At 48.6% G+C, this 21,624-nt stretch overlaps 1 long non-coding RNA gene across 1 annotated transcript in view; it reads left to right on the forward strand.

The window, feature by feature from the left end:
* The first annotated feature begins 9,917 nt into the window (after positions 1–9,917).
* Positions 9,918–21,624, forward strand: part of LOC104866755 — a 47,774-nt gene continuing 36,067 nt past the window's right edge. The window contains exons 1-2 of the long non-coding RNA XR_781533.2: positions 9,918–10,207; positions 10,919–11,035. This is a non-coding gene — a long non-coding RNA (uncharacterized LOC104866755). The remainder of the gene's footprint in view (positions 10,208–10,918; positions 11,036–21,624) is intronic.

Here is a 21,624-nt window from a genome sequence, read left to right on the forward strand (position 1 = left end):
TTATGGCTAATGCTTATTAGTCCTGCGGAGAGGACAGCAGCACACAGTGTTCAAATGCCCACAGGGCACACACGCCCATGTGCGGTGACCACGATTTACATTCGTGACTAACGGTACTCTGCGATGGTGGCACGCTGCTGTCACAGCAGAGACCCGCCGTCGAGGGTTCGGAGGGCGCTGTACAAATGCCCCGCGTGTGTCAGCCCACTCAGCCGCACCTCAGCTGCCTTTCTAGGAAAGACTTCGAGGGTGCGGGTGTGACCCAGGGCAAGACTGACTTGCGCCAGTTTCCTCTTTAACACGGAACAACTAGTACTCATTTATTCGGTGGAATTTTGTTTGTGGGTTTTTTTTCCCCTCCTAGCCAAGGTAGAGCTGAAAGAGAAAAAGAAAACTCAAGATCAGCACTACCAGCAAACAATGGCTGCAGCCTTCGTGGTGGTGTAGCTCACGCCCACAAGGGGACGTATTTCCGTGAGTCTATTGATATTTCCACCGTTTCTCTCGGCAGGAGCCTGTAGAGGAGCCACACCTACCTGCCTTGCTTGGTCACACCTTTGCGTGGGCATCCGATGCCAACTAAGTCACCAGTGACGGGACGACCCACTCACCCCGGTCCCGGCTCCTGGGGGAAGCAGCCCGCCGTGTTTTAGCACACGGGTAGACTGGAAGGCCTGGCGTGGCAAGAAAACAAGAGGAAGGAGTGTTGCCTTCGCTCCTCCCCTCCTGGTCTGTCCGGCAGGTCATCTCCTGCCTGCCCTGTGAGGGCCGTGAGATTCAACGCACGACCACAGTCCGACAGCAGAGCTCAGACCTCCCCTCCGACGCGTGGCAGTGGGACAAGTAATGTGCAGTGACACAGCAGAGTGCGTTCTGGACACAGGAGTGTTGGGCGGGCGCTGGACTCCTCCCTCGGCTGGCGGGCGATAGCTTAAATCACAGGCTTCAGTTGCCTACAAGATAAAGCCAAAATGTAAATAATGACACCCAGCTGGAAGCTGCGATTTACCGACGCCTCGCTCCCACCTCTCCCTCTCCCTCTCTCCTCGCTCCTCCCTCGCTCTTTCTCTCTCCCCCTCCCCCTGTCTCTCTCTTTTTCTCTCTGTCTCTCTCTGTGTATCTCTCTGTCTCTGTCTCTCTCCTATAACATAGAAAATAGGAATTTTGTGGTAAAACATAGTAACAAGAGCAACAAAGAGAAAAAGAAACTGAACTAAGCCTCCCCACGGAGTGAAGTCCTCCAGTTTGCTCAGCTACGCATGGTCACGTCTGTCAGGCTCTCCTCTGCGGAACCCTCCCGTGGATGGCGGAGGACAAGGCACCGCCTGCAGACCCGACGCGGGACCTCGTCTAACAGGCGGTCTTGCAGAAACAAAACGCAAACCCCTCTGAATTGTAGGCACGTAGGGGTCCACTCTGTAGGTTACAAAGGCTTTTGAGACCTCAGAGAAGGAGCGTCTGGCCGAATTTGCTGTTGGCCGAGGGGTTCCGAAGATCCCAGCATGGATTCCTAAGGGAGATGACATTTAAATTGAGTTCTGAACGATAAGGGATAGTCAGTTGTGGAATTAGGTTCTGGGTCGAGAAGACATCATTTTTCTCGCCTCTCTGCATCTCACAGGCGCTTGGCCCTACTATGCGCAGAAGGCTGTTATGTAGGGCTGCGTGTTTGCTCCTGATTCTGGAGAGCGCCTCCTGGTGGTGAATGCAGGAATGGCATCCTTTTCCATGAGGAGAGGCTTTAGCTGGGCATCAGGGCTCATGATTGAGCCAGTCCTGTACTGTGCGCGGTGAACTTGCTTGCCCAAAACAAGATTTTTGAAAAACATCTCTGTGACAGAAAAGGTTAAAAAAGAGAAGCGTGAACTCGGGGAAAGGGGCGATATGGTTGGATCTAAAATGTCCCCCAAAGGCTCATGTGTTCAGAGCTGGGCCCCTGGAAAGTGACTGGGTCAGGAGGGCTCCAGTGCCAGCACTGGGTCACCCATTCGTGGTGTAAAATGGGATGGAGTTAGTGTGAGATCACGGAAACCTACCCTAAACCTGCTCGTCGCCATACGCCCAACAACAATGAAGCCAGGTGACCCTACAGAAGCCTCAAAAACCGTAAGCAGGAATTTTATCACAGTGATAGAAGGCTGGCTGACACAGGGAGACTGTTTTGATAGGGGGGAAGGTTCAGTGCACACACCGCTGAGGCAGAAGCTGCTAAGCTGTGTGTGTGGTTCAGAGCTGAGATGTGACCATATATCTGCCCTCTTGCTGTTGTGCAGGGGCTGCATGAGCCAGCTGTGGCTAATTTTTTCCTGCCCAATGTTCAGCCAAATCCTGCTGGACATGGTGGGAGAATTTATACCACAGAAACTGTCAGATGCTACGAGCCAGAACTTCCCTCCCCTAGCCATCCTCATCTCCAGAGAGCTGGGTGTTAGGCTCTTGTCAGCACACCACAACTGGGCACAAGAATTACTGACCTTATGAAAATAGCACACTGCTTTTATCAGAAGCCTGGGAAGTATTCCTTCCTATAGTGCAAAATTCTCGTAAACCTCATAAGCACGCAAACCCCAGGCCTGGGCACCCCACCTTCCACAGACAGCAGTCTTGGGACCCTTATGAAAAGAGTCTTCCAAGTCTGTTGAGAAGGCCCTGAGTCAGCTTCCTGGAGCAAGGGCAAAGCTGCAGGAACAGGGCGGAGGGCAGGGAGGAGCGAGTCCCCAGGCTGCTGACCAGGTGGCGGACACTCTGCCTGAGGGCGCATTGGTGGGGGGCCACTGGGAAGTGATGAGGACGGGCATCCCGGGCTCCTAGAGAGAGCAGGAAGTCACATGTGCTCTAGCAGGGGTCTGTGCTCTGTTCAGCCCACAGGCCTCACCCTCCAGTCAAGGACCACCTGCCCCAAGGCAGCAGGGCCCAGGAAACCACACAGGCCTTCTAAGCCCAGCCCAGGCTGTGGCACTCTTGGTTGTTTGCGTATATGGTACTGTACCAATTCACCTTTCCCTTTGCTTTCTTCTTGTTTTCCTTTTCTTCCTTTCTTTTTTTCAGTGCTGAAGGTTGAACACAGGGCCTTTGCACTGAGCTACATCTCTAGCCCTCATTTATTTTATTGTTTCTTTTAAATTTTGAGACAGGCTCTTGCTAAGGTACCCAGACAGGATTTGAATTTTCGGACTTCCTGCCTCGTAGCTTCCCAAGTACCGGAATCCCTGCCGCTGATCTAATAAAAGCTCAGTTTTATTCACAGAGACCACGGACTTCCTTAAGAAAGAAATCAAACACTCTATTGCTCCCGGTCTTGCAGAGAGTACAAGTGGCATTCCCCCTGGATGCTACGTCGGACTTCCTTGGGAGGGATCAGATTCAGAGGGCTTTTGCTTTGGCTCTTTGCCCTTCCTCTTGCCCAGAGTACAGAAGTGGATGAGCAGCCATTTAGAAACCACGAGGCAACAAGCACACAGATGATGTGAGATTCCATCAAAGACACAGTGGATGTTTATTTTAAAAAATTATTACAGTAAAGGACACGTTGCTATTGTCCCTACCCCAAAATATTTTCCCTTGCTCCCAAAACGTGTCCTATTTCATGAGTGTCTTTAGTTGCACTATCGTGGCTGCCTTGATGCCCTGAATGGATTCAAAATATTTACCTTTCATGGCCATTTAGACTTTGGGGAAGAGCCAAAAGTTGCACCATGCCAGATCTGGTCAATAAAGGACACACTGTAATTCTTTTACAAGCCTGCCTTTCTGTTACATAGCACTTAGCAGGAGCATGCTGCAGTTTTTATCACACCTTGTAAAGACATTCAGGAGAGAAGACTTCCAGAACTGCTTCGGAAAGTGGCAAGTACGATGGGATGAGTGTGTTCCAAGCAGCGGGGAGTGTTTTGAAGGGGTTTAATGGCAATGTGAGTCTTACTGTAATAAATTTTTAAAATTCAGACATTCGCCATATGTATTTTGATCACAACCTGTTACCATATGTCAAGGATGGCTCATTGGAAAGATGGAAGGAGGGGTCCCTGGAGGGATGGTGGGACTGGATCCTCCGCATCTGAATTTCTATTATGTATGAAAAACACAAAACTCTGGATAAGCCGCAGCAAATTCGCTTTATGTTATGTCAGCTAAACCCATCCTCAACACCTAGTGTACTGGTCCAGACCCAAGAGGACCGTGATGACATGAGCCATAGCAACAGCAATGGTATGAAGATATGAGGAAGGTCTCTCAGGCACAGCTGGTAGCAGCATCTTTTTAGGGACAGAAAAACACTGAAGCCAGTTCAGCTCCTAAGAAGTGAAATGCAGGAGGATTTGGGTCGAAGGGGTGGGCAGAAGATGCTTGAGAACACAGGGCACAGTTTGAGATGCTCCATGTTAGATTTCCTCACCTTAAGATGGCTGAGGCATAAAATAACAGCCTTTTCCTTCCCATAATGTCCTGCTCCCCACTTTAAAATATGGCTTCACCTGCCAAAAGACAACCTTCTTCTCCCCAACATGCCCCTTTTTCATGCCAAAAGAGTAACCTGATACTTGCTACCTCCTAGCAACTAGTGATGTCACAGGCTCCTCCAATCCCTAGCTACTACATCACTCAACCCCACCCCAGCTCCTATAAGAAGCTCTCCCTGTCCCGGCCATATTGCTGTCTCTCTTCTGTTCAGAGGCAGCCCAGCAGATTGTCTCTACAATAAAAGCTTGTTGTGGTTCTGGTCTGGTTTTGGTTTTCAGCTCTTTTACCTGACACTCCACATGTAAGGGAATGAGGCATCCTGGGGGTCCCTGAGAGGCAGGCCATCTTCCAGGAGAGAAAAGACAGAGCTCCACAGAGGAGATGAAGTTACCGGCAAAGAGGCAGGGGCTGGAGCCACAGGATCAGTTGGGATCACCTGGCTACTGGATGCATGAAGAGAAGAGGAGTCTAGGAGGATTCTGGGGGGCAGAATGGGGGAGCAGGAGGGGCTGGAGAAGAATGGGGACCATCAGCAAGGAGTGAGAGGATCCGAGAGGCTGGGCTCTGGGGCAGGGAGCAGAGACAGTTTTGAGAAGGAAGAGCAGCCAAGAGTGCCAAATGGATGGAGTTGTCAAGGAGGATGAGGAATGAAAATTAGCCTATGGATTTGGCAATTAGGATGTCAGTTTTTCTACTAAAACTGCTCCCACTGAGGTCACTAATGAAGCCAGAGAAATAGAATGATTTGCCCAAAGTGGCATCATTAGAAATGAGTCTAGCATTAGAAACAGAGGCTCCCAACTCTTTGCTAAGTGCTCTTTCTCTTTTTTTACACAAACTTATAGGCTTCTCCACATCACAAAATCAAATACTCATTTTAGAACAGCTTTGGGGATTGCTGATGGTCAGATGCAAACACCTTCTACCTGTCTCTACTGATAAATTGGATTAAATAGGCATCATTTTGTCTCTAGATTAAAGAATCACCTTATCAAATGTTTTGATGTGCTGAAGTCTCCTAATGAAGAAAGAAGCAAGCCACAGAGAGGTCAAGGTGGGCACCATGCCCTGCCCTACTCATCGAGCTCTTGGACCTGGCTGCAGGCTGTCTTCGTTTCTCATCCTATCCCTGCCCCACAGAAAGAAGCCAAAGGCCCTGTGTGAGGCAGTGTCCAGTGTAGAAGCTCTTCTTCAGTCTCAAGGGAGGACGAGCCCTTCCAGGGGGTGCCCATCCCAAGCGGCCTTCCGCCCAGCCGGGCATCCGGTGTCCACCATGTGGGGACCGGACCAGACACAGGCTGGGCACATGAAACCAGAGGTCACGTTTTAGCCAGTTCTGATTCCCTGTCCAGACCAAGCAACATAAAGGCTGAGGAGTTTACAAAAAGCCAATGCTAGCCACAAGAGGTGGGCTTCAGGCAGAGGCAAGAGAGTCTGCTATGGGATTCTTGAGGCTCTCTGAGCCTCGCTTTTTCCTCTGAAAGTAGAGGTTAGAAAGATCGCAGGTGAGGGGCAAAGGTGTCACAGTCCTGGTGGATTTAACCCATGGGGCTGGCCGGGTGTTCCACATGTATCAGTACTGAGGGTGGCGCATTCGATGTACCGGCAGAAACCTCTGCATATACGAATGGAAAGTAAAGTCAATAAATCCCTGAGACTGTGGGGCTCTCCCATAGCCACCCCTCCCCTGGGCTGACGGGGTGGAACAGCAGCTTGGATATAGCACCAGCGGTTGGCAGGAAAGCCTGGAGGGTTAGTGTAGGGACACTGCAATCCATAAAGGAAAAGCAGAAAGAAGGTTGTTTTTGTTTTTATTGTTTCTCCTGAGCAAATGAGCTCTGATGTTCTGTCCCCCACACAAAAGCTGCTGCAGATGCAGAGACAGTTTTTCTGCAGTGGACAAGGTAGCGAGGGCTTCTTGCTGACTGAAGGGAGTAGCTGCCTCTCTCTCCCCCCGAGAAGAGGGAACATAAAGAAGGAGATGCAGCCAAGACAAACAGATGGCTGGATCGGGTGGGGCTGCTGCCGTGAGCAGACACACAGGTAGCCCAGACCCCGGGCAGCCACGCGGAGCCATTAAGAGGAGTCAAAACTCAGCAAAGAATTCTAGAACCCCAGGAAATAGCACGTGCCCTGCCCCGGGGGGGATCGCCTTGGAATTGTCACTGATCCGAAGGTAGTGAAGTTTGCACGAAGCAGGGAAACCCAGCAGGCAGGCGATCCGGACACCAGGAGGACTGGGAAAAGACAGGATTGAGAAGAAAAGTGTGAGTTTCACAGTCAGCACAAACCCGGAGCCCCTCAAGTGGCGGGAAGATTGAGCGGGAGACAGCGTGGTGTGCCAGCTGGCAGGCCGCTTCCACAGCCCCACGGAGCCACCCAGCCAGCTCATGTTCGCGAGTGCACTTTGGGTGCCAGGGATCCGCCTTGGAGGACCCCGTGGTCTGGAGAGGGAAGTGTGTAGAGCAGCTAAAGTCCACCACAACACACCGATGGTGCAGGGTCCTGCAGGGTCACAGCAGGGGGACAAAGGAGTCTGAGCAGCAATTTGCCACATCCAGGAGGAGCATTGAAACAGAGTGAATCAGCAGAAATACCACAATTACAAAATACGTCTTCATGTGGATCTTTCGTCAGAATTTAAGTCCTAAAATAAGGGTAACTACTATAAAATCATTCTGCATCGTATTTATCATTGCGGTTCTAGAAAATAACAAAACATTGCTGAGTCTGCTGTCCCCTCCATTCCCCATAGTTTCCTCAGCTTCCTACGGCAGAAAAGAGATACACTCAGGGAGCTGTTGAGTTGACAACCGAGACTAGAGGTTCTACCAGGGTCAGAACCGGGCCCTCCCTGTGTCCAAAATCTCTATGTAGCCATGGGGATTCTAAACTGAGATCATTATGGTATAGTGTCTTAGTTTGGGCAGGCGCCAGCCGGATGGCTTGGACCACAAAAACTTTTTTCTCAGATTTTGGAGGAATCAAGGTCCTGGCAGAGCCTGTGTTGGGGGGCCCACTTCCTGGTTTGCCAATGACCGTCTTGTCATTTAATCCTCTCATGCAGGCGAGCACACGGAGAACAGGCAAGCTCTCTAGTCTCTTCACAAAGTCACTAATCCCATTCATGAGGTCTCTGCCCACACGATCTTAGTAACCATCACTTCACTATTGAATTTGATGGGGTTTCCTGGGAGTGGGGTGGGGCAGAAACATTTGCTCTCAAGTAGGTAAACGTGCTTAGGTGTGTTCATTTGAAGCTTGTTTGCAGGCGCTGTTCAGGAGCCCCTGCAGAAGGGAAGATGGGATAGGCAGAGGTATGTTCCTTCAGTAGCAAAGAACACCTGAGTATACCTGGCCCAAGCCACAGAGACTCCTGCGGGAGAACTCGTGAAGGGGATCATGGAGTCAGAGGGACACACTCTGCCTCACTGAAAGCTCTGTAAAGCATCATGGCACAAGGCAGCACTACCATGGCACCAAGGCCATGGCATAACGTGGCATTCCACGGTAGCTTTTAGATAGTGAGAGCTTCAGTCTGGGCCATGGTGGGGCAGGTGTCTGCAGCAGCTGGGTAGAGGATCCATTCTCTGATAATACCCAAGAAAGGGGGCTGCAGAGCCTGCCTTGGCAACCTGCTCAGTGCGTGCAGAGGCGTCCAGAAGATAGACGTCGGCTAAACAGCCCAGCAGGACACCCTTTATACTTGACTGGTTTTACTAGTGGGCACGTAGGAGTTACCCTTGGGATTCACTGAACTACCTCAGAATACTGTGCAGGCTTCAGGACTGCCAATGACCCAACTTCTACCCACAGGCAGCCTGACTTGGGGGGGTCTTGGGGACAAGTAAACTGGGGCACCTGGCTCCCTCTTGGTCTGTGGTCCAGGGTCGGGGTTTACCGCTCATCCTGTTATGGGCTGAATTGTGTCCCATCTTCCTTCCATTCTTGCCAAATTAATATGTTTCAACTCTAACTCTTTGTACCCGAGAATGTTACTGTCATAGTTTAAGTATGCAGGCTTGAATGGGCTACTAGGCAGTGGGGCCCAGTCGAAGGCAGTGGGTCACTGAGGGTATGCCTTTGAAGGGGAGATCTTGCTCTCTCTCTCTCTCTCTCTCCTTCCTGGATGCCATGAGGTGAGCAATTTTCGTTTGCCATGCCCTCCCACCATGATGCTTCTGCCTTGGAACCCATCATCCGTGAACTTAACCTTCAGAATCCATGAACCAAAATAAATTCTTCATTCTCTTTTTTTTTTTTATCTCTCTCCTTCCTGGATGCCATGAGGTGAGCAATTTTCGTTTGCCATGCCCTCCCACCATGATGCTTCTGCCTTGGAACCCATCATCCGTGAACTTAACCTTCAGAATCCATGAACCAAAATAAATTCTTCATTCTTTTTTTTTTTTTTGTACGGGGTATTGAACTCGGGTCCTTGTGCTTGTGAGGCAGGTGGTGGCACCACTGAGCTAAATCCCCAGCCTTAAATTCTTCACACTTTACTTTGTGTATGTCATGTATTTTGTCCAAGCAACAGAAAACAATTGATATAGTTACTGTTCTTTGGGAATAGGGCCTTTAAAGATGCAATTAAATTAAAAATGAGACTTCTAGGGGTGGACATTAATCCAATGTGATTGGTGTCCTTATGAGAAACAGGAGGGATGCACTCACACAGAGAAAGACTGAAAAAGCGGCAAGAGCATGGCCATCTACAAGTCAGGGAGGAGGGTCCCAGAGGAAACTAATCCCATGTGCACTGATCTAGGCCTGTCAATGTCCAGACTGTGAGACGGTGGATTTCTGTTCTTCAGGCCGCCCGTCCATGGCATTTTTTGCTGTGGCAATCCTAGCAAACTAATGTACATCCCAGTGAGGCTCAGCAGGCATCAGGACCCTCTTAGAAGTACATGTGAGAGATGTTCATCACCTAGGGTAACAAAAGTAGCCCCACCAAGAAAATCCAGGGGCACTTAGAGATGGGAAAGAACAGCCACTGATGGAAGGACATAATCAGAGAGAAGTGAACAAAAATGCCCAAAGAAAATACGTGCTACCCAGCAACACATTCACAAGGTGTAGAAAATAGGCCAAACAAATAGCTTTAAAAGGGATGTGGCAGTGGTAGGAGAAATAATCAAAACTAGGAAAGCGAGAAAGTATGAAAAAAAAAAGAAAGTGATTCAGCTAGAGAAATTATAGTACAAAGTTAGGAAAGTGCAAAAACATGATAAGGAAAGCAAAGGTGAGGGATGAAAAGAAGATTGTGAGCACAGCTAAGATAAATAATAAGGCATTTTTCTAGTACAGAAGGAACAAGAGGTCAGGAAAAGGGCCAATGGGGCCTCTAAAAGCTGGCAGAGGTAATTTATTGACAGAACATGAAGACATAGCTAAAAAAATATTAAAAGGCTTTCCCCCGCTCCTTGCCTCTCTTTTCACAAAGGAAGATGGGGACATATGCCAGAGCAGACATAAATTTCCCAGGAGTGAAAAGAAGACATATTGAAGGAAATCAGGAGCGTGCCAGCACAGGTGATCAAGAAATTAGGATGTCAGAGGAACTGCCGAAGTCCAGAGCCAGGCCAGAGCCTCCTGGCAGGAGGGACCCAGGGGCCAGCAAGGCCTGAAGCCGGGGGAAGGGAGGGACGAGCGGGTCCTAACTTGCAGAGCAGAGGAGCGGCGGCCCAGAGGAGCTGATGCAGGAAGCAGTCTCCGGCTAGGCTTTAAATGCATCCTGTAGGTGAGTTTTGGGGTCTGATATAGGGAAAGGATTCCGAGTTCTGTAAGACTGTACGCCCCAAAGGGTTGGCATTTAGTGATCCTTGACAGGGTGCTTGTTCTCAAGAGTACCCAGCTTAACCGAGCTTTGGGGAGGAGTTCACTTTCCTTTCTCCAGGAAGACTCCAGACCAGGGGGCAGAAAACCTGGGCTCGAGTTGTGAGACTGCCACAAACTGGCCATGTGGCTTCCAGCTAGTGGCTTACCATCACAAGACGGGACAGGGCTTCATTTCTGAAACGTGAGGCCCTTATAGAACTGAGACATTCAAAAGAAGTCATTTACTCACTCACCACTGCAGTGTTTTTAATGTGCCAGGCACTGTTTTAGGCCCCAGGAGACAGTAATAAAGACTGGTTCCTGCCCTTGTAGGGCTGACATTCTAGTGAGGGCAGGGAGATAGCAAACAGAATGAATTAAATCACTTCAGAGAGTGATGATTGCGTTGGAAAAAATGCACAGCTGTACAAAGGCAAGTTCGTGTCAGTGGTGAGGATCTGAACCAGGAGGAGGAAGGTCTGGGGCCAGTATGCTGTGGAAAGAGAACAGCGGGCTTCAGTCCCGAAGTTAATGTAAAAAGCACAGTATAAGACATGCAGCATTGTTGAAATGCCAGCCCTGAGCGGGGTTGTCAAGAGCCTTTCCCAGAGCTGAGTTTGGTTTTCTGTTCCAGGCCCAGAAGGAACTGCCCAGTCTGCAGACTTCAGCAAGGCCGTGCTGGTGGAGTAAGGACAAAGCAAGCCACATTTGCACAGACACGGAGCCACCGAGCAGTCTCTTTCCTTCAGAGGTGGGTGCCCTGGTCACAGGGGATCTGAGGCCGTGGTCCTTGCCATGGGGGGCCACGAGGCTCATGCAGAGTCGGCTTCCGATGAGCTCCTACCTCAGGTGGCGTGGGTTCTGTGGGGCAGGTGGAGTGAAAAGCAAAGGTGTGTGGATTTGCTTCTCTGGTCAAAAGCATCAACCCGTCTGAAATGTACTCCTTTCCATTCCCAAACTCTGATAAAGTAAAGTGAAGCTCCTCTATTATGCCTCCAAGTATGTACTTCATTTTTATAAGACAAGTTATTGATTTTGAAAACAACTGGAACGCTGAGAGAGGAAAGTAAGTGGAAACCGAAACTTCTAACGGAGCAGTGTCTTAGCATAAACAGTACAGAGATCACATTTCCTCTCACAAATTCTTATTGAGCACCTACCGGTTTCAGAGCATAAGCAAAATAAATGCTCTCTGGTCTTTGTCCTTATGATCCTTACTCTGAATCACACTATTTCAAAATACAAAATCTCCTAGATCAAGAGAAAAACTGTATGGTGGTTTTCATGAAGAAATAAAGCAGAAGCAATTATAGTTCATTTGGGAATATTAGGCATTCACAGATGTACATTTTTTCCAGGAAATGAACCTTCAGATATTTGTCAGGAAGAGCAAGCGGGACCTTAAATGGAATTGCACCAAGCAAGAAATTGGGCTCTTTGGTCAGGCAGGCCTGGATTAAAGGCCTAGCTCACTACATACAAGCTGTATCACGCTAGACGAGATACTTGTTCCTCCTTCTCCTCGTCTGTCACATGAGGTTAGCCGTACTTACCTCACGGAGGTGCTGTACTAATAAAAGGAGAGCTTGGCTACTACACACACTTCCTACTTCACAGCCGCCCCTTCCCCCTCATAACTGAGACACCAAATGGTCCAGCGATTTAAAGGATTTAAAGAGGCATTTGTTTTGTCCCCTTTTTCCTTCTCCTCTTCCTCCTCCCCTCCTTTTGTGTCTCTGAGAGTTGAAGCCCTGCTAGGCAAGCCCTCTACTACTGACCTCCATCTTCAGTGCTTGTTAAAAGTGTTTAAATTTTGATGTGGGATCTCACTAAGCTGTCCAGGCCTGCAGCAGACTCCCGTTCCTTTTGAAAGCAAGGATAGGCCAGTTTGATGTTTTAAACAGACACCTAAGGTGTCTCATGTGTTCCTCTCTCAGGAGAAGCTGGCTCCCTATCTTCAGCAGAATCCTAGGATTTCCCAGGTCCTGCCAACCCCAGGCACAGCAGCAGCAGTGAGATCCCAGGGATGGAGGCACAGGGCTCCTGCCGGTACTGAGGAGACACGCCTCCCAAAGCCTTCCCACTTGGTTCTGGAGTTTCTAAGTCTCTTAGCTTCATCGTGATGGCATTCACTGTGTGCCTGCCATGTGCTACTGGGGTAACAGGCACAGCTTCTGGCCACGTGGACCAGAACTGGAGTGGCTGGGTCATGCAACACCACAGATACGCTCGGAGGCAATCACTTCCCTGAAAGCCATTTCCACACAGGTCTTAGAAGGAGAAGAGCTCAGTGTTCCAAAGGCTGAAACGGAATTTTCCTAGGCAAGGAGATCCGAGCAAGCAATGCTGGAGCTGAGGAGAAGGCCCAGTAAGAGTGCCCAAGGTGAGGAGGGAGGAAATGTAGCTCCAAAGGAGGACACAAGGAGGCACACGCCTGAGGCTGGAGAGAGGCGAGGGATACACTGAGGGGCTCTGCGCTTCTCTGGGGGTCACTGAAGATCCACAGCGGAGATCTGTGCAGGGAATGATGGGATTTGACTGGTGTGCGGAACAATCTCCAATGTTAGAAACTGGAAGAGAGGTAAATAAACCACTTAGAGCACCCTGAAAAGAGGGTGGTGGCTTGGACAGAGGGGTGACAGAAGGCAATGAGGGAGTTTCACAGAGTTTAGGGCTGCTTAGAAGACAGAATCATAGGAGTTTTAACAAGGCTTGGAAGCTGTCAGGGGCAAGACGGTGTATGTGTGTGGTGAGGAGTGCAGGGAGAAGCAGGCTGAGAGAATCCTGGCTTTCTTCCTGGGGAGCTGAATGCGAGTGGAGAGTGAGTGGATTTCGCTGAGCTGGGAACACTGGACAGCACTGGGACAGTGGGAGGAGCCCGAGTCCTGCTGTGGGCATGCAGACCTCGGGACTGGCTTGGAGAAATACAAGTATTATCAAGGAGCAATTAAATACATGGGTCCGGAGCTGGGAGAAGTGTGGCTGCAACCTCAAGTGCTACTTCTGGTGGAAGTCTCTGGAAACACTTAAACAAAGGGGTCGTGTACGTGATGCTAAGCGATGTTGTGTTCCCAGGGGAACCTGGTAGGGGACTAGGGGGCTGGAGGGGAGAGCAGGGAAGGAGGAGAGACTCAGCGAAGTGCGGCCTCAGGAGGAGTCCAGTGGAAGGCGTGATTTGCAAGGGGGACTTGGGAATAAACTGTGTTTTACAATTGCCCCACCCAAGGCCCAGGAACCCCACTGGGGGGTACAAAATGCCAGGCTTTTCCTAAGAGCAGCTGCTCTTCCTGTTCCTATTTCTCAACATCTGGCAGGTAGCTAAAAACACAGAACGAGCTGGTGGGGTGAGGCATAGAACCCTAGTGAGACCCAGAGCCAGCAGGCACATTGGGCGTGGGAAGGTTATATTACCCACCCGGTTAATTGCCAGGTGAGAGTTGAACCCAATTCTCCTGGTGCTCAGCTGTGTATTCCTTCCTGTGCCACAGGGATGGAGGGGCCAGTGCTCCAGGGTGCCACTACTCAGGGAACTCTGCTCTCTTTTGAAGGGGGTTGTAGGAAGTCATGCTTATAGCTGACACTTGCCTTGCCAAATTTCAAGAACCAGGGCAGCAAGAGGAGGAAAAGGAGCCCCTTTGTTAGTAAACCCAAGTCTCTTACTTTGGAGACTATATTGTCAAAGGCCCTGAGATTGCTCGCACATGTGTGTGTGTGTGTGTGTGTGTGTGTGTGTGTGTGTGTGTGTGTGTGTGTGTGCACTGAACCCAAGACTTGAACTTAGAATAGCCAGCAGCCTGGTGGGGTCCCAGAGCCACCTCCCTGCACCCCAGGAGACAAAGGAAGGAGCCGGGGCTCAGAGGCGAAAGTTCTGCTGCCCTAACAAAGGCCGGCCACACTCAGTGTACCAAGGCTTGGAGTTTGCTTTCTGCCTCTGGAGGGGCTGCTGTTGACTCTATCCGTTACTCAGCTGCCGGATGTCTGCTGACCCCAGGTTCTTTCTCCCGGAGGAGGCACTGCTGCCTGGGGAGCGGGAGAGGTGTGCTGGTTCCCGGGCTTCCCAGGCCAGGGGGAGGTGCGACCACCGGAGCAGGCTCAGGGGATGGACAGACGGGCGGAACGTGACCTTCTGTTTGCCCAGTCTCTGGCTGGAGGAACAGTGAAGAAAATTAGAACTAATAATACCTACCTGCCCCCGGAATGCCTGGGATTAATTAGGAGACTGATAATGCACAGTGTATGCCTAGGATGAAAATGAGTTATGGCCTCGTTATTAATATAGCTGGCTGGATGATTAGTTTATATAAAACAAGGCCACTGCTCAATAAGCTAGAGGTCATTAGGCGTCCTCCTAGGGTGGCTTAGAGAGAACAGCCTATGGGTGAATTTGCGAGAAATTCCCACTGATTTACCGCGGAGTGAGAGGCAGCAAATCAAAGATGTTTTTCCCATTTTAGTAAATAAAATGCAAAGGCTCAGCATGATGTGTGTGTTTCTTTTTTTCCCCTAATAGAAAATATTTTCTATAGAATTGGACACTAATAGGAAAAGTAAAAAGGGGGTGGCGAAGGAAAAACCTAAAACCAACACAAATTAGAAGCAAACTAGTAGTCATTTCCTGTGGAGGAATTTTACATTTTTTAATGGAGTAACTGTGGCTTTTTATTTCATTATAAGGTGAAGAGTCAAAGTGTGAGGATTTAAGGCGTCCAAGCGCATGTGGTTATATGAACAGACCCTTAAATTTGCCAGCACGCCCCAGGCGCTGCTCCTGCGGAACTAACTCTCCGCCCAGGCCGGGGCAGAGGCCCTCTGACTCCCCAGGAAGTTCTGCAGGGATGAGGGGAGTGTCAGGAATGCAGGATCAGGCCCCGTAATTGAGGCTGTCATTAGCGGAGGAGGCCCACGAGCCTTTCCGAGTTTGCATTTATTACGGGATGAAGACAGGACTTCTTTGGTATACACGGGTAGCTGGGATTTCTGCAAGTCGGCAATATTTTCTTTTCTCTCTTTTTAACTTGGCTGGGTCTGTAACATTCACCATGTTCTTCTTAATATAGCCCAGGAATACCGAAATCGTCCTTCTGAAGAAGCATTCGCTTGAAACAACAAAAGATTAGAAAGACCTTACAAATGTTGGGTTTTCTTTTATCTTTAGAGGGAGGCTAGCTGGAACCTTCTGCAGCTGCAGACCGCACCGCACTGCGGTGTGAGGGACGCGTTTCGTCAGTCTCCTGGGTGCTGTGGGGCCCCTCATCACACAGCCCCCGGGCGGGACCGAGATGGGGCGGTGACCTGACGAGACCCGGCAGGGGGAGGTCTGGAGGTCCGAAGAGGGTAAGGCTGGTGAGCGTTTCTCATGTGCATACAAGTGGGGTTCTAGCACACCTATGCATTTTTTTAAATTTCTGCAGCAAAATACACAGAACCTAAAGTGTATCATTTTAATCCTTTTGGGCGTACAACCCAATGATGGTGAGCGCCTCCTCACTGCCGTGTCGCCGTCGCCACCATGTATCTCCTATGCGTCTCCTTCCCATTCCGAGTCTCTGCACCCTTTGAACCCCTCCCACTTCCTGCTTCCGGCCTCCCTCCTGCCTCGGGTAACCTTTGTTCTGCTGTGCGAATCTCGCTACTCCGGATACCTGATCCAGTGTCTGCCCCTTTGTGTCTGGCTGATTTCACTTAGCATACTGTCTGCAGGGTTCATCCACATTGGAATGTGCATCAGAGTTCTGTTCTTTCTGAGGTTGCATCATATTTTGTTGTAGGTGCATATTATAGTCCATTTATCCACGAATGCTCTGGTTGTGAATTAGACCACTGTGGATGTGGATATGTTAATGTCTCTCCACTGCACTCTCAATTTTTTTGGATTTATGTCAAGAAGTGAAATTTATTGCTGGATTGGCTGGTAATTCTATTTCTAATTTTGGGGGTAGAATTCGTGCTGTTTTCTATAGAGCTTGCAACATTTTTCATACCAAACAACTGTGCACAAGGATTGCAGTTTCTCCACGTCCTCACCAACACTTTCCTCCTGCTGTGTATTGTTGTTGCTAACAGCTGCACTAATGGGTGTGGGGTGTGATATTGACATGGCTTGGATTTGCATTTCTCTCATGTTTAGTGATGTTGAGCATCTTATCGTGGGCTGTGCACAAATATCCACTCCAGTCCCCATTTTCAATTTTTGACGTATCTATCTGGTTGTAGAAATATGCACCATTCATCAGTGGAGCAGGCCCCCTAAGGACTTGCTGGGGCAGTATTTTGAATGGGTTATCAACAGCTTGAGAGATATAATAACACTTCTGTTGACCAGAACTCTTAGAAGGGGAAGATATTTGGGTTAATGAAAAGTTGGTTCTGTTTTGTTTAAAATAGGATTCACTATGCTGCCCACCCTGCTATTGAACTCGTGGTTCAACCGATTTTCCTCCCTTGTCTCCTGAGTAGCTGGGGTGACAAGCACAGGCTGCCAGACCTGGCTTACCTCTCCATTTTATAACTCCATCTCTTGGGCTGTGGATGTAGCTCATCAATTGGCACAGAGCCTGCCTGTCAAGGTCAAGGTCCTGAGTCCGATCCCCAGTACAAAAAACAAAACAAAATAAAACAAAAAACACCATCACTCTTGCTGAAATTCTTCCAGAAATTTTTTTTTTCTGTTTTTTAGACAAATTACATAACCTGTCCCAAAAGGCTTTTTTTTTTTTTTTTTTTCAACTTTTTTTTTTTTTTTTAAAAAATTAACAAACCCTCCCCAAAAGGTTTTTTTTTTTTTTTTTTTTTATCCTAGTGGAATATTCTAGGATGACCACCTCGGAACTAGTCTTAATGTGAAGTTTTAGACTAGAAAGTATCCAATACATTTGATTCTGTTGCACACCCAAAGGTAGCAGCTATACAGGTTTGTGAGTCAATTAAAAGTTTGGGGGCCAGGATTTGGCTCAGTGGTGCCACCACCTGCCTCTCAAGCACAAGCTCCTGAGTTCAATCCCCAGTACCAAAAAATAAATAAACAAATAAAAGTTTGGGGTGTGGTTTCAAAGTAGATGGTCTGTAGCTCTTCTTTCTGGCAGCAATTGGAGAGTGGGCCTGTTGTCTATTAAGGCCACTCCTAGTTCATGAAAATAAAACCACATCAACTGAATATCAAAGAATGTTTATCTTTCTATTCTCCATGGAGGGGATTGAAGGAGCCAGGCTGGAAGTGGGTCTTGTTCACCCAAATGTGGTAGCACATTGTTGATGTTTCAAAGGGAAAGAAAGTATGCTTGAATCCCTCCTTGTGTCTCCTCCCTGGAAACCATGATTTGGCCAGTTCTGTGCTTATTCATCATGGTACCCAGTGCTGGCCCTGTGCCAGGCATACTGGGATCAGGTGATGACTAGTGAATGAACTAGTGTTGCCTGATCCCTAACAGAGGTACCTTCGCAGAGCTGTGCTCTCAGCGTGAAGGCCATGTTCCCTGTCTGCATCAGGTAGAGCACTTTGCTGGCAAGCTGGGGATTTGTTGTTGTTGTTGTTCCAGAGATTGAATCCACAGGGAATTAAACAAAAAAAATTTTTCAACTGATAGGGGAAAGAGGCAGAGAAAGGAGGATAGCAGAGAGAATGGCAGAACTATTGTGAATCTGGTCTGTGGGCAAGGTGTGAGCCTACGAAGAGAGGAATGAGAGCCAGAGCGCTAGAAAATGATTCTCCTGACAGCATCTGTGAGATTCTGGGGTGGCCCTGGTGACAGCACAATGGGGAGTGTGTCTTCCTATTTCTGTAGGGGTCCATAGCCCTGCCCAGGGCACACGGCAGGCTGAAGTTGGACTGGAGCTGATGCTGTAGGAGTCAAATTCTCAGGGGCAGCAGGAGGTGATGGGGCCACACTCAGGGAGCCGGGACAGGTGGCAGGGACATGTGGACACCCACTGAAGTTGACGGACGACCTCTAGCTCATCAAGTTTCTTTTCTGGACTTCCAGAATAAAAAGGAGGGGCACTTTGAGATTCTCTGTAGGAGCATATGTGGAGTTCAAAATCACTGCTTTTCATAGTGTGTGTAGGTAGCTGGTGGGCCTGGGTGGTACTTGGCTGTGCTCCAAGTTTCTACTGTATCTACAGGTGACTAAGCCCATAATAGGTGCCAATTTTGGTAGGGGAGACACAAGGAAAAGGTAATAAACTCCATATCAAAAATTATGAAAAGTTCCAAGCAAATTTATCGATAGCCTGGTATGAAGAATGTTTTTTTGTGACAAAAAAAACAAAACAAAACAAAACAGGCTTGAATGATGAAAAATAAATAAAATTTTAAAAATAGTGATCATGGCACACATTCTACCATAGAATATGTAAGGCATAATTCCAAGCATTTTTCATATTTTAATTAACACTAGATAGTGTTTTAAACAATAAAACCTCAACTAGAACTACCCACCACTTCTTTCTTTCCTGTGGCTCATTTACTGTTGATATATCCTTGATCATTCCTCACGTAAATGAAGTTTTTAACTCTTACCCAACACAGAAGTACATTTAGCTGCTCGTGACATCAAGGGTTCAAGCAAAATTGGATTTTTCTCCCATAGCAAGTCCGAAGGCAGCCTTGGTGGATCAGTGATGTCAGGCACTGATATTTTCGTTTTTACCTTGAACTCTCACACTCTCACGAGGGTCCTCACAACCTGAGGCATCATAGCTGTGTCCAAGATAGAAGAGGGCTTGCTAGGGTGCTACTGGGAAAGTTGAGGCCTTCCTGGAAGCCCCCACAGGCTTAGCTTCCATCTTGTTGGCTTTAGAGATCAAAAGTTGAGGATGAGAAGAGTCATATGTCAATTTTTTGCCGCTCTAGAGCAGGAAGTAAAGGACAAGACATTGGAAATATGTGTAGTTGTTTTTGAAATGTGCTTACTATACTTTCGTTAGGAAAGCTGGGCAGATAGAAAGAGACAATGGCTGTGATGGAAGAGGTCAGCATGCCCCCACCACTGTCCAGTTGGTGTGTCTGCTGATGTGGCTTTCTGTTCCCGGACTTGTGTGATTTCACTGGAACCATTCATCTCCCCACAGACACCGGTTTGGCTGCATACGGCTTGAATGCATGTCTGGATGTTTTAATGATGTGACCATCCTGCCTTGTGACATGATGTGGTCTCCAGACACTGTGACCAGAACCAGTTTGGCTGGCCGAGCTGTGTCCACATCCCAGCAAATGTGTGTGAGATCCAGGAACAGCTGGGGTGTCACAAGGGTTCTACCATGGGCTTTCTGAATTTATTCCTCTCATCAGTGTTAAGATTCTCCGGGTTAGGGCACAGGACTCATAACTCCATTGTCTCTTCCTCCCCCAGAGCACTGGGCTAGTCCTGGGATGTAGATGGGTCTCAATACATACTTGACGGATAAAGTCACATTCCTGGAGACTAATCAAAGATGTGTCACTATGAAGTGTGCCAAGAAAGTCGCTCACTCGTTGGTCCAGTAAGAGCTTCAGCTATTTAAGCCGTGGACCAATTACTTCAATACACTTTCCAGAAATAGAGTTCTGCATCCTTTGAAGTGGGTGAATTGTCAACTGATATTTTATCTGACAGACAGTTAGCGAAGGCTTTCAAAGCGGCAGGCATGGTCCAGGCACAGAGGGATGCAGAGAACGATGTAATGCTCCCAGCCCGTGACGCCCCAGGGGCAGTGGGCTGGGCTGGCACCCACGTCAGCCATGTGACCAGACCTCCGAGAAGGGCCCCTTCAAAGCTCTGTGGGCTCCCTGTGTGGACGGTGAGTCACAGCCCGGAGGACTCGTGGGGTTCAAAATTAGATAGCTGTGAGGATCTCCATCCTGGGGCATCGCAAGCCGTCTGTCTGACTGCTGCCCTGGTTCCACAAAGGGAGTTGGGGGCATAATGACTCTGTTGTCCCCCAAGTGGATAGAGGCACGGGTGAGAGCATGCTGCCCCTGGAGATCACTTTCCTCATGCACCAAGTTGATTTACTGAAGAAACAGGAAAAAGAAGAGCATCAAGGAGAAGAAGGAAGCTGAGGGAGCAGGAGGCCAAGTCCTTTCTGCGAGGGACGGGGCACATCTCTCCTTGTCATTTCCCAAAGGCCAGAGTGCACCTCCGTTTGTCTGCAGTCAGGGTTGGAGTGTGCTGGGCTGCTGGGAAGGGCTGTCTCTGCGGTTGGGCTCCCTGGGAGGAATAACCGGAGGGCAGAGGGTGCTTCCCAACTTTGAGAAGGTCAGTTTAGGAAAAAACATTACCCACCAGCATATCTAGGGACGCTTCCTTCAAAGAGAAGTGGCTCTCCAGAGCCTTGTGGGGAGGGGAAGGGAGTGTATATTCTTGCCATGTGGACAACGCACAAGTGTGAACATTGGAACAGAATGGAGAAACGTGACACTACTCTGTATCCTCTGAGAGTTAATGTCAGGGCCTACTTGAGTCGTAGCAACAAAAGGAAGCTTTGTGATCTTTATTGTGAAATAGGATTGGAAACCATAGCACAAAGCTGGAGGAGGAGGGGCGGGTGTGACACGGGTGACCCAGGGGACTTCAGAGTCAGGGCAATCACACCCATGATTAGCGTTTGGGTCAAAAAAGGAAACTAGAATGAAGCCAGGATCTCAGAGAGCAGCTCTAAACCAGCTTTGTGTGAAGTCTTTTCACAAAATAAAATTTGTGCTTTTTGCTTAACTTTTAGTATGCGTAACACAACAGATATGCTAACTGTGCACGTGGGTTTGTCACTGTGTAGTGGTTAACAATTCTACATCCAAGACTTTCATTGGGTGTTTCATAGGACACCTTCTCAGTGCTGTCCCTGCCCATTAACCTCTGGTCGTTCCGGGTTACCATGGACTCCTATTTCACAGACGTGGAGGTTGGGGAAGAGAAAACTAAATGTCTTCGAGGAGTATGATCATGAAATAGAACAGCGAGCTCCAAGTGTCCTGGCTTCCAGTTCTTTTTTTTTTTTTCCTCATTGAGTATTGGTACATTTCAGGTATACAATACAGTTACATTCATTATTGGGATTTTGTACCTTTATATGACAGGTCTTTTTCCCTTTGTCCCTGCCCTCCCTTCAACCCTCCTCCCTCCCCCTTTACAAACACTTCATTTCTGCTTCTACACTTTCTCATATTTTTTTTCTTTTCCCTTATTTCCTTTCCCCTACCCTTCCCACTTTCCTTACACCTTTAGCCTCTTTCTTCCTATTTCACATTGTCAATTATCAGCTTCCAGTTATGTCCCTGGCAGCAAAGCCAGTCTCCTTTCTTCTCATGGAAACAGCAGCTAACATTTCAGCTTCAGACTCTCATTTTATAGGACTGATGAAAAAATT

The sequence above is a fragment of the Fukomys damarensis genome, unplaced genomic scaffold (assembly GCF_012274545.1).
Source record: "Fukomys damarensis isolate Sample0158 unplaced genomic scaffold, DMR_v1.0_HiC HiC_scaffold_31, whole genome shotgun sequence".
In the NCBI taxonomy this organism is placed as follows: Eukaryota; Metazoa; Chordata; class Mammalia; order Rodentia; family Bathyergidae; genus Fukomys; species Fukomys damarensis.